This window comes from Erpetoichthys calabaricus, chromosome 12, assembly GCF_900747795.2.
Source record: "Erpetoichthys calabaricus chromosome 12, fErpCal1.3, whole genome shotgun sequence".
In the NCBI taxonomy this organism is placed as follows: Eukaryota; Metazoa; Chordata; class Cladistia; order Polypteriformes; family Polypteridae; genus Erpetoichthys; species Erpetoichthys calabaricus.
In genome coordinates, this window is record NC_041405.2 from 6308982 (window position 1) to 6323391 (window position 14410).

Genomic DNA, 14410 nt, shown 5'->3' on the forward strand with positions numbered 1-14410 from the left:
GGGCAAGCAAAATTGACTTGACAAGATTTCTTAAAATAAGCTATATAATCTTAAAAGCTAACCTCTTGAAAAGTCAATAAATGTTACAATGAGGAAAGCAAAATTTACATTCCACTTGCTTATATTTTATTTTTTGCAGTGTAAGGGTAAATCTATAGTGCAAAATGTTCAGTTTCATGTTTACTCACACGCTGTGCTGATATTTCAGTACCACATGTAGGGGAGGAATAAAGTGTATGCACGTCTATAAAGTCCTCCTTCTCTAAACCTCTACTGCCAAAAGGAAATGGAGTGTTAAGCCCCTGACAGACAGGCCGTTGGTAAGTTTAAGAGTTTTATGTATATTTGAGTCAATGTAATATGAATTGTCTTCAAAACTTGTGAACATTGAAAAAAACTTATAATTGTCTCTAATCTTTAACATGTTCAGCGACCAAATACTCAATGCACTAAAGTAGGCTGTGTAATTTATTAATTGATTTTATTTCATTTTCTACAGAAGCTGTCAATAAATACACTGAATTTGTAAGGCATCTTAGAAATGTTATAACTACAGTTTTTTTCTTCCTCAAAATTGTTCCTGTCTACTAAACCACATTGAGTACATATTTATGATTTATTTTGCAATAATGTATGCAACATGGTGCATGTGCAGGGAATTTACCTTCCTAATCAAGACATCATATATTTTGCTGCTGCTTATTTCTGATTACTGTGCTCACTGACATTAAATCAACAACTTGCATTTGTTCATCCATTCAACCAATTCCTGAAGCCATTTATTTCAAACTAGCAAAATACTCGCGCTTTGCAGCGGAGAAGTAGTGTGTTAAAGAGGTTATGTAAACATATATATACATAAACATATATACATATATATACATATCTACATATACATATATACATATACACATACATACATACACATACATATATATATACACACATACATATATATATATATATATATATATATATATATACACATACAGACACACATATATATACATACTAGCAAAATACCCGCGCTTCGCAGCGGAGAAGTAGTGTGTTAAAGAGGTTATGAAAAAAAAGGAAACATTTTAAAAATAACGTTACATGATTGTCAATGTAATTGTGTTGTCATTGTTATAAGTGTTGCTGTCTTTTATATATATATATAGCAAAATACCCGCGCTTTGCAGCGGAGAAGTAGTGTGTTAAAGAGGTTATGTAACCATATATATACATAAACATATATACATATATATACATATCTACATATACACATATCTACATATACATATATATACATATACACATCCACATATACATATATACATATATATACATTTTATATATATATATATATATATATATATATATATATATATATATATATATATATATATATATATATATACATACACATATACAAATTTACATATCTACACACACATATATATATATATATCTATATATATATATATATATATAAATCTATATATATCTCTAGATATAGATATAGATATAAATATAGACATACATATATACATACATACATTCACACACATATATATAGAGCAAAATACCCGCGCTTCGCAGCGGCGAAGTACTGCTTTAAAATTTTATATAATAAACTGAGGGAAATTATACCAATAATTATTTGTTAAGGATCTCTTTGTATACCATGTTGTCAGTTCGCCCCTCCAGTTGTAATATGACCAAGTTGTGCCCTGAGCTTACTCTTGAGCATGCAACGTATACTTGGCCATGTGAAAAGCAAATCAAGAACAGCAAGACCGCGCCAGCTGCGGAGCTCAGCTCGGAGCGAAATGAAGTGAATGAAATGAGGTGAATGGGAGGGGAGATGATCACGTGACTCCAACACCCGCCTTAACTCTCCATCCCTCCACAAACACAGTCTCTCGGATCCCAACTCTCCTTTATATAAAGAGATAAATAGCAAAATACCCGCGCTTCGCAGCGGAGAAGTAGTGTGTTAAAGAGGTTATGAAAAAGAAAAGGAAACGTTTTAAAAATAACGTAACATGATTGTCAATGTAATTGTGTTGTCATTGTTATGAGTGTTGCTGTCTTTTATATATATAATATGCACACACACACACATAAACATATATATACATATACATATATATATATACATATCTACATATACACATATCTACATATACATACGTATATACACATCCACATAAACATAGATATACATATACAAATTTACATATCTACACATATATATATATAGACATAGATATATACATACATACATTCACATATATATATATATATATATATATATATATATATATACTGTATATATACATATCTACTTATTGGCTCCTGTATTTAGGATATAGTGGGTTGGAGAATGGATGGATGGACATTTGTATGCATAGCCCTATTTGCCCGTTTTCGTTTTTTTTCTTTCTTCAGTAATATTTCAGTAAACCCGGAGCTTGTCAGTTCAAATCCTGGTACTGACACCACTGTGTGACCCTGAGGAAGTCACTTCACCTGCCTGTGCTGCAAAAAACAAAAGTAATGTAACAAATTGTACCTCAAATGTTGTAAGTTGGTGGAATAAAGGCATAAGTCAAATAGATAAATATGTATTATACACATAGGAACTATTCATTTATTTTCAGTTAAGTCATCTGCAGCAAACCTTTATAAATGAGGGTTTCTCCTTTTTAGATAGTGCAAACTGTTTCTTCTTCATTGACGTTTTCTCTTGGAGAGCTTTTTTCATTTCATTGAAAATGAAAGCAGCAGCTGCCAAAATATGCAGCTTTCTTATTAATTTTTCAACATTGTGTAAAATAAATGTATAAAGTAACATAAAAGGTTTAAATACTGGTTATTCTTTTACACTAAAATATTACTACAGAGAAAAGTAAAATGGATATGTTCTTTTTCTTTAAGGAGATTAAATATTACTGAAGAAAGAAAAAAAAAATTAAACAGCCAAATGGGGCTATGCATACGAACTTAAAAGGTTTAAATAAAACAGAAATATATATTTTATTTTTACTTGGTTAACTTGTGGAGGGTGTATCCTGTAGCAAAGCCCTAACTTTTTTCGTGAAAGCCCGTTTCAGTCAATAAGTCTTATGTGTGTGTTTATGTATGTGTGTATATATATGTAGATATGTGTATATGTAGATATGTATATATATGTATATGTATATAAATGTTTATGTGTGTGTGTATATTATATATAATATATATATATATATATATATATATATATATATATATATATATATATAAAAGACAGCAACACTTATAACAATGACAACGCAATTACATTGACAATCATGTTACGTTATTTTTAAAATGTTTCCTTTTTTTTTCATAACCTCTTTAACACAGTACTTCTCTGCTGCGAAGCGCGGGTATTTTGCTAGTATATATATATATACATACATATACACACATGCATGCAGTTTCAATAACATAGAAATCAATATAAACATTAACATCATTATCATATGAGAATATGAAGTAATATATAAGAAGCACATTTCATATAAATATAAATTATTAAACAGTAAAATCTTCTTCTGTAATTTGCTACCGTGGCAATTTGTGTGTCTGTCCAGGATTTTAAATCACCTGTAGCTCGCAAACCGTTTCACCTATTGACTTGAAATCTGGTACACATATAGTACGTCACGTCTACTATCCGCTTTATGGGTGATGATTGTATTACTCTTTTAATCTTTATTTTATTTTATTGTAGAATCAACTCCTATCTGCGCACACCAGGGCGGCCGTGGGCGGATGCGTATGGTGTATTCACTCCATGTTATCGTGCATTGCGCTGTCACTGGTATTTTGATAAAAGAATTTGAACAACATATAAGAAGCGTATAAATTATTAAACAGTAAAACATTAACATTTAAGAAGTAAAGTTACATTAAGTACTACTGCAGTGCCTTTGGGTATACCTCATTTTTTGTTTGCCCATTACATGCTTAAATGTATACATTTTTTGGTGCACCTACCCGAGAACACGCGACATATAACCGAGCGTGGGAGAAGCATGGATTTTAAACACGCGTTGAGTTCATCTGCTGGTCTCCCTCGTGGAATAACTGGTAATGTTTGACTAAAATGTACAGCGAGTAAAACGACATTACCTCCTATTTTTTTTTTACGATCTCTGAGATGTTGCTTTTTTCGGTTCAAGGCTTCATAAGCTCTTTTATGTTGTATGGTGTACTTATCCCAAACCATCATCTTTGAATGTTGCAAGACTTTCGCCTTGTATGTAGATCGGGGTAATTACATTCATTGCATTCCTAGTCTGAATCACAATCTGATTGTATGGGTGGTTACCTGGCACTGTAGGGTTGCCACCCGTCCTTTAAAATACGGAATCGTGCCGCATTTGAGAATGAAATTGCGCGTCCCGTTTTGAATCAATACTGGACGGGATTTGTCCCGTATTTTTTTTTATCATTTTTTTTAAAGCAGCGTCTCATGCAAATCATCCCACACGCATTTTATGAAGATGCCTCCTTTCCTACTTTTGATTGGGTAATACTTGATGTCATCGTTAGTTTGATTGGTCTTTTTAACTGTCCAGTGAGGAGGGCGTGTCTTTTAAGTAGAGTCTGCAAAGTGTTGGCACTGAGATGTGGCGTCAGCGCCAGAGTTGAAGCCCTTAATGTTGCGGTCAGCAAGTCGGCTAACATCCGCCATGTGCCGTCTTTCAGTTGCGAGAAGCAGATCATAGAATGGTTGAAACTGTTGCCCCTAACGTTGCGTCACGGCGTGTGGTTCGTTTATACCTCGTGTCTTCTCATTAAACTTTTATCTCGCGAATATGTTATTGCAATCCGCAGCGGGAGCGTTTCTATAAACTTAATTTAAACTTACGTTTTACACCGTGCTTTGTTTCCCTTATGAACATGCTTGTATGCTTCACTCGCTCCCTTCCCAATTGTTTAATTCATTTTTTGCTCTTCGCTGTTTGCGGCTCTTCCGTCATTTCCCCCTACTTCGTTCTTTTATCTCGCGAATATGTTATTGCAATCCTTAACGGGAGCGTTTCATTAAACTGATTGAAAATAGTTTTGCATTTACCTTTTTAGTAAAAGGCGAGCTTTTAAGCCTGAGAAATCACCCCGTAAATGCACACGTTTAATTGCACATGTGTTAATATGTATGGTTACACAGTATTAAAAGACAGTGAACAACGTCAGTTACCTTTGTTCCCGCGTTTGATAAAAGGCGAGCTTTTAAGCCTGAGAAATCACCCCGTAAATGCACACGTTTAATTGCACATGTGTTAATATGAATGCTTACACAGTATTAAAAGACAGTCAAAAATTAACGTCATTTACCTTCGTTCCCGCGTTTGACTCGTGCTGTAAATCTCTTCCTTGTTTTTCGTTCACGTGATTACGTAGGAGGCGTGATGACGCGATACGTGACTCCGCCTCCTCCATTACAGTGTATGGACAAAAAATATGTTCCAGTTATGACCATTACGCGTAGAATTTCGAAATGAAACCTGCCTAACTTTTGTAAGTAAGCTGTAAGGAATGAGCCTGCCAAATTTCAGCCTTCCACCTACACGGGAAGTTCGAGAATTAGTGATGAGTGAGTCATTCAGTCAGTCAGTCAATCAGTCAGTCAGTCAGTCAGTCAGTCAGTGAGTCAGTGAGTCAGTGAGGGCTTTGCCTTTTATTAATATGTATAGATACATATATACATATCTACATATATATATAGACATACATATATATATATATATATATATATATACAGTATATATATATATATATATATATATATATATATATATATATATATATATATATATATATATATATATCTATAATAATAAAAGGCAAAGTCCTCACTGACTGACTCACTCACTCACTCACTGACTGACTCATCACTAATTCTCCAACTTCCCGTGTAGGTGGAAGGCTGAAATTTGGCAGGCTCATTCCTTACAGCTTACTTACAAAAGTTAGGCAGGTTTCATTTCGAAATTCAAAGCGTAATGGTCATAACTGGAACATATTTTTTGTCCATACACTGTAATGGAGGAGGCGGAGTCACGTATCGCGTCATCACGCCTCCTACGTAATCACGTGAACTAAAAACAAGGAAGACATTTACAGCACGAGTCACACGCGGGAACGAAGGTAAATGACGTTAATTTTTGACTGTCTTTTAATACTGTGTAAGCATACATATTAACACATGTGCAATTAAACGTGTGCATTTACGGGGTGATTTCTCAGGCTTAAAAGCTCACCTTTTATCAAACGCGGGAACAAAGGTAACTGACGTTGTTCACTGTCTTTTAATACTGTGTAACCATACATATTAACACATGTCCAATTAAACGTGTGCATTTACGGGGTGATTTCTCAGGCTTAAAAGCTCGCCTTTTACTAAAAAGGTAAATGCAAAACTATTTTCAATCAGTTTATTGAAACGCTCCCGTTAAGGATTGCAATAACATATTCGCGAGATAAAACAACGAAGTAGGGGGAAATGGAGGAACAGCCGGAAACAGCGAAGAGCAAAAAATTAATTAAACAATTGAGAACGGAGCGAGTTAAGCATACAAGCATGTTCATAAGGGAAACAAAGCACGGTGTAAAACGTAAGTTTAAATTAAGTTTATAGAAACGCTCCCGCTGCGGATTGCAATAACATATTCGCGAGATAAAAGTTTAATGAGAAGATACGAGGTATAAACGAACCACACGCCGTGGCGCAACGTTAGGGGCAACAGTTTCAACCATTCTATGATCTGCTTCTCGCAACTGAAAGACGGCACATGGCGGATGTTAGCCGACTTGCTGACCGCAACGTTAGGGGCTTCAAGTATGGCGCTGACGCCACATCTCAGTGCCAACACTTTGCAGACTGTACTTAAAAGACACGCCCTCCTCACTGGACAGTTAAAAACACCAATCAAACTAACGATGACATCAATTATTACCCAATCAAAACTAGGAAAGGAGGCATCTTCATAAAATGCGTGTGGGATGATTTGCATGACACGCTGCTTTAAAAAAAAAATGATAAAAAAAATACGGGATAAATCCCGTCCAGTATTGATTCAAAACGGGACGCGCAATTTCATTCTCAAACGCGGCACGATTCCGTATTTTAAAGGACGGGTGGCAACCCTACAGTGCCAGGTAACCACCCATACAATCACATTGTGATTCAGACTAGGAATGCAATGAATGTAATTACCCCGATCTACATACAAGGCGAAAGTCTTGCAACATTCAAAGATGATGGTTTGGGATAAGTACACCATACAACATAAAAGAGCTTATGAAGCCTTGAACCGAAAAAAGCAAGATCTCAGAGATCGTAAAAAAAAAAATAGGAGGTAATGTCGTTTTACTCGCTGTACATTTTAGTCAAACATTACCAGTTATTCCATGAGGGAGACCAGCAGATGAACTCAACGCGTGTTTAAAATCCATGCTTCTCCCACGCTCTGTTATATGTCGCGTGTTCTCGGGTAGGTGCACCAAAAAATGTATACATTTAAGCATGTAATGGGCAAACAAAAAATGAGGTATACCCGAAGGCACTGCAGTAGTACTTAATGTAACTTTACTTCTTAAATGTTAATGTTTTACTGTTTAATAATTTATACGCTTCTTATATGTTGTTCAAATTCTTTTATCAAAATACCACTGACAGCGCAATGCACGATAACATGGAGTGAATACACCATATGCATCCGCCCACGGCTGCCCTGCTGTGCGCAGATACGAGTTGATTCTACAATAAAATAAAATAAACATAAAAAGAGTAAAACAATCATCACCCATAAAGCGGATAGTAGACGTGACGTACTATATGTGTACCACATTTCAAGTGTATAGGTGAAACAGTTTGCGAGCTACAAGTGATTTAAAATCCTGGACAGACACACAAATTGCCACGGTAGCAAATTACAGAAGAAGATTTTACTGTTTAATAATTTATATTTATATGAAATGTGCTTCTTATATATTACTTCATATTCTCATATGATAATGATGTTAATGTTTATATTGATTTCTGTGTTATTAAAACTGCATGTATGTGTGTATATGTATATATATATATATATATATATATATATATACTAGCAAAATACCCGCGCTTCGCAGCGGAGAAGTAGTGTGTTAAAGAGGTTATGAAAAAAAAAGGAAACATTTTAAAAATAACGTAACATGATTGTCAATGTAATTGTGTTGTCATTGTTATAACTGTTGCTGTCTTTTATATATATATATATATATATATATATATATATATATATATATATATATATATATATATATATTATATATATAATATACACACACATAAACATTTATATACATATACATATATATACATATCTACATATACACATCTACATATATATACACACATACATAAACACACACATAAGACTTACTGACTGAAACGGGCTTTCATTGACAATCATGTTACGTTATTTTTAAAATGTTTCCTTTTTTTTTCATAACCTCTTTAACACACTACTTCTCCGCTGCGAAGCGCGGGTATTTTGCTAGTATATATATATATATATATATATCTATATCTATATATATATATATGTAATTCCCTGCGAAGTACTGCTTTTAAATTTTTATTAAGAAGAAAAGAAAACCTTTTTAAATTGAGGGAAAATATACCAATAACAATTTGTTAAGGATCTGTTTTTTTGTGAAGCAGCCTTTACAGAGCTTTTCCGCTGTTTTATAAACGAACACCATATAAGGTCTTCCTTTTTCCTTGCTTCGCCATGGAAGGAGCTTTTTTATTTAATCCATGGGTTCTTCGCTTTTTTTTTTCTTATTTTACGATTGTTATAGTTCTGTTTGTATACCACGTTGTCAGTTCAGCACTCCGGTTGTAATATGACCAAGCCGTGCAAGCTTACTGTTAAGAATGCAACATATAGTTGTACAGGAGAAAAGCAATCTTGCCTCAAATCAATGGCAACCTTTTGTAGGTCTATGAACTTAATTTAAACTTTAGGTTTACACGGTGCTTTGTTTCCGACGTGCTGCGTTCAGACAGTTCACGTGAGCCGCTGTCTTGTGTGATGTTGCGATGTCCACGGCTTTATTTAATGTTAGCTAAGACCCAGCACTTAAAAGTTTCTCACTACAGCAATTTTTAATCCGTTACAAAGTCATCCAAAGTCTCGTTTATACCTCGTGTCTTCTCATTAAACTTGTATCTCGCAAATATGGTATTGCAAACGGCAGCGGGAGCATTTCTCATTAAACTTGTATCTCACGAATATGGTATTGCAAACGGCAGTGGTAGCGTTTCTATAAACTTAATTTAAACTTACGTTTTACACCGTGCTTTGTTTCCGCAGTATTGAAGTGATCACTCGTGCTGCATTCAGTCAGTTCATGTGAGCCGCTCTCTTGTGCCTTCTCAATTGTGTAATGAATGTTTTCTTCAGCGCTCTTTGTGGCTCTTCCTTGTTTTCAGTTCACGTGATTACGTAGGAGGTGTGATGACGCGATACGGGACTCCGCCTCCTCCATTACAGTATACGGACAAAAAAGAGGTTCCAGTTATGACCGTTACGCTTTGAATTTCGAAATGAAATCTGCCTAACTTTTGTAAGTAAGCTGTAAGGAATGAGCCTGCCAAATTTCAGCCTTCCACCTACACGGGAAGTTGGAGAATTAGTGATGAGTCAGTCAGTCAGTGAGTCAGTGAGGGCTTTGCCTTTTATTAGTATAGATCAGGATCATTGCAGAGTCCATCATGTGTGGATCTGACTGATCTCACCTGCTTTAGAGTTATCATTAAAGTAACACACCATTAGAACTGCAGTACATGGAGACAGACGCACTATGATATGGAGGGAAAGAGCAAACTAAACAGACAATTGTTTTGTCTAGGTAGAGTAATATATATTGCTCTACTTTCCCCTATTGTATTATTAATATGTACCCTTAGAATGCCTAACCTCACAGAGTTACCACTGTTTATAAGGTATTATAGTATATAACTTATCCTCACCTTCCCTTCTATATCTATAACCTCAGGCAATTAGATGTAGTAAAAAGACAAGCAGAAGTTGCACATAAAATAATGTATTACTGATAATATTCATAAATAATAACAAAATGCAAAGTACATTTGAATATTGGCAACTATACAACCTGATTAAATGGTGATATGTAGTTCAGGCGGCACACAGACTTGTAGTTACTTAAATGTCTCTAGTTAAGGCATCACTGGTGCTCAGCTTTTAGCCACATGTCTGTTCAAAATGGCCGCTGAGCTGTGCTCTTCATTGTGTTGTCTTCATCATCACAGGTCAGCAAGAGATGCTTCTTTCAGATGTTGGTTGGTAAGAGAGAGATACTTCTACATCATCACAGGTTAGCAAGAGAGAGATTGTGAAGTTAAACACGTACATTTATAGATGTTCTGTCCAACCCCTACAGCCAATAGGACATCATGGTACTTAAAGGCCTCTGAGACAAGCCAATTCCAAACAGCCATACCTCAGACCAATGGGGAAATACAACATCTTAACACCTGCCACCAAACCATATGTTAAAGTACACCTTAGCCTACTTGCGGGGGTAGAAATGACTTTAGCAAAAAAACACTCGGCAAACTGGTTTAAGACACATCCCCCAAATCCTGTCGTAAAATTCAAACAGACCCATTCCTAAGCGGGTGGGGGTTTAAACACTAATTTACATTGCTGTGTCTAAATTACAAATAAAGACATAAATATTTATCAAGTTATATGTAAAATATCACATCACAACAATAATCAAACAAACCCAGGTCACTCGGTCCATCAGTACGTACTAAGCACTCCACTAGTAAAGCACCTACTTTCATATAATTACTCACTCACAAAAGCAGATTAGAAAATTCTGCTGTGTGCTGTAAGTAAAAATTGTGCCCTGATTGTAGAATTGTATTAATTGCTACACATTTTTACCTTCGCTATAATGATCCTCTATAGGAATAAAATAAAAACAATACATTATACAGTAAAGAGTAGTCTTTAGTAGAGATATGTATTATCTCATTTTCACAATTATATGGCATGTACTTTCTTTTAGAATGATACTCTCAATTACTCTGAAATGTGGTTCACCTGAAAGGCCTTCAATATCTACAGTAACATCTGATGAAATTCAACTTTTATCTTTAATTCTACGCTTTCCCCACTTCTCTTTTAACACCTTCTTTACATTCCTTAATACAGCGTTTCTCAACCTTTAAGTATTTACGACCCGAGTTTTCATAATTTTAATCGCGCCCCCCTAAGGTTTTTTTTTGAAAGGAGCCGACTAATATCAATTTGTTCTTTTTCAATTAATGATATATCATAGAGGGTGGCACGGTGGCGCAGTGGTAGCGCTACTGCCTCACATTTAGGAGACCTGGGTTCGATTCCAGGGTCCTCCCTGCGTGGAGTTTGTGTTATCCCCATGTCTGTGTGGGTTTCCTCCAGGCGCTCCGGTTTCCTCCCACAGTCCAAAGACATGCAGGTTAGATGGATTGGCGATTCTAAATTGACCCTAGTGTGTGCTTGGTGTGTGGGTGTGTTTGTGTGTGTCCTGCAGTGGGTTGGCACCCTGCCTGGGATTGGTTCCCTGCCTTGTGCCCTGTGTTGGCTGGGATTGGCTCCAGCAGAACCCCGTGACCCTGTGTTCGAATTCAGCGGGTTGGAAAATGGATGGATGGATATATCATAGATGCATATTTTATTATACCTACTTAACTTTTAGCGACATTTATCTAACTCTATATTTATTTTTCTAGTATCAGAATGTAGTTTAAGTTAATTTGTTTTGGTTTCAATAGATGTATTTTTCATATTTTCGATTCTTGTTTTCTTTTTTTCACATCTTCGTGCCCCCCCTTTTTGTTACTTCACACCCCCCTAGGGGGGCCCACCCCACAATTTGAGAACCACTGGCTTAAGGACTTCAGTCCTCTTCTTGTTTCAGCATCAGGATATCCTGCTTGCTACACTTTCTGTTTCAAGTGCTGTGACTTCTGAGTTTTCTGAATTATTTGTAAGAATGAGACATTTTACACTTTTCACTGTAACAAACCAGGCTTAGTCACATGTGCCCCCATGTTTAATACATGCTTTAATGCATTTCATCATAAAAATTATATCAAGTATACATCTTACTATTCTAAAATGTTCAGAGAGCTGTAATATTATGAATGTAATCACTGCCTGCGTGCGCTAGTCTGCGAAAGAGAAAGCCCGTTTAAGAAGCACATAATGATTCACACACATAGAACACCTAAAATACTAAGCATTTAACCTGCTACTTTAGTTACTATGGGATTTGAGAAAGTCTAGTAAATTAAACATCAATTTTAAGGTGAAGTTTATGACATTCTACTTTAAAGACAAATTAAACTACAAGATTAAAGTGGACATTTCAAGATTAAAGTCGATATTTCAGTTTTTTTCTTTTCTCTGTGCCCTAAAATGCTTCCATATGACATTCAGACAGTGGGCTACCATTTGCATTTTCATGTCGACTTTGACATCTGATAACTTATTTTTTATTTTGGGCACAGTGTGATTTTCTGACCCTGAACTTATCTAACCTTATGGATTTTACTTTGAGGGCACTCAAAAAACCTTTTGAATAAAACAGATAGCAAGCTCTTTCTCAAATTCAGGTCAATTATTGACTGAACCCCTAACTAGCTATTTAGTTTCACCGAAGGGTCCATTTCATTCCTTCCTTGCCTTTAACACTTCCCAAGACAATGAATTTGCAGTCAAAGAAGGTGGAAAAGGCAAAGTGTCTTTGATTGGAAACCTGAAGTCCAGTGATGAAATAATATGAAAATGAAAGATTTTGTACACTGATCTTTAAAAATGGGGATTTCTCTTCACAGGATATTGTAGTGTCGTTTTTGTTTTTATGGTATTTCCTCTCTTTCTGAGAAGTTTGTGTAAAATATGATGTTGTAAACAGATAGGACACTTCACTTATATGCACATGATTCATGTGTGTGCTGTGTAGAGATGCAAATGTCACCTACTATGAGAATATTTCTGTGGATCCTGACTGTTAGTTATTACAACATAAAATAATATAACATCATATTTACTCAACTCCCTGTGGTGGGCTGGCGCCCTGCCCGGGGTTTGTTCCCTGCCTTGTGCTCTGTGTTGGCTGGGATTAGCTCCAGCAGGCCCCCATGGCCCTGTGTTAGGATATAGCGGGTTGGAGAATGGATGGATATTTACTCAACAGTATCTCATTTAGCAGTATTGCCATGGCAGTATTCTTCTTTTTAAAAAAGATGATTGGGTACTACCTGTCAACTAATGATAAATTAACTGAAAGTTATTTTTGAAAAGAAGCATTCTACTATGTAAGTGGACAATCAACACAGGTTTTTAGGGAAAGATTGTATTTCATTAATTTTATGACAAAGCAACAAACCATTAAATATTCACTTGCAAACACCTTATTGGGCATCATGGAAAGAAGCATTAAAAAGCAGAAGGGATCAAAACTTTCATTACTGAGAAACATATTGCAAAGCAACTGATGTTTGAAATTATATTTATCAGGTTAATAAATTTCCAGCATGTGAAGTCCATCTCTCCTAATGGAAGGTGTTATGAGGATGGTGCAGTTTAGTATTGCGATTAAAAATATGTGTGTAGGAAAAAATCAATTTTAGAAACCAGTTGTTATACTCATCAATGGTCAGAAGTAGTACAAATATAAAAGAATGTCTTAGGAAAGACCTTTAGGAAAAACAAGTTCAAGGCTGCTGGCCTGAGGAAATACAGGCATGAAATGATATGAAGTTTGTGCCTGAAACTGGACTGGGGGACTGAAGGCTTTGTGTCAATCGACTTGTAACCAGTTTTACAAAGTTGCTTTGCCGTAACCCTTTATGGACACTCGGGATGTCACAATATCAAAATTTTTGTATTCAATGACAATACCAGTGAAATTTTACGATACTCAATACCTTTCAACACCATGCCATAAACAGAAATATATTCTATGGCTTTTTATTAAAGTACCTCTGTTATTCAGGTGAACAATAAAATACGTAAACACTAACAGTAACAACAGCTTTAAAATACTGGTGTATCAATCAGGTATAATTTAAGTTACTGTAACTAGAATTGTTTTTCATAAATACTAAACTACAACTCAAAGCTTACATTTTAATGTGTGACAGATATGGTGATCAACCCAGTACAACGATAAATGGGGAGTTTATAATTTTGGGGGATTTCAGCATAGGGTTTATAAAGAACGATATATCATGAAGTACCTGATTTATCTTAGCATGTCCGTATTTTAAATGTATTCTGTAACATTTTCTCACCAGTAACTGAAAAACACTGCTTAAAAT

The 14410-nt window shown here is 35.3% G+C and overlaps 1 protein-coding gene across 1 annotated transcript in view; it reads left to right on the top strand.

The window, feature by feature from the left end:
• The first annotated feature begins 252 nt into the window (after positions 1 to 252).
• Positions 253 to 14410, top strand: part of LOC114661783 (interferon-induced very large GTPase 1-like) — a 45420-nt gene continuing 31262 nt past the window's right edge. Inside the window, exon 1 of the mRNA XM_051934704.1 lies at positions 253 to 320. The gene's annotated coding sequence lies outside the window, so the exon portion shown is untranslated. The remainder of the gene's footprint in view (positions 321 to 14410) is intronic.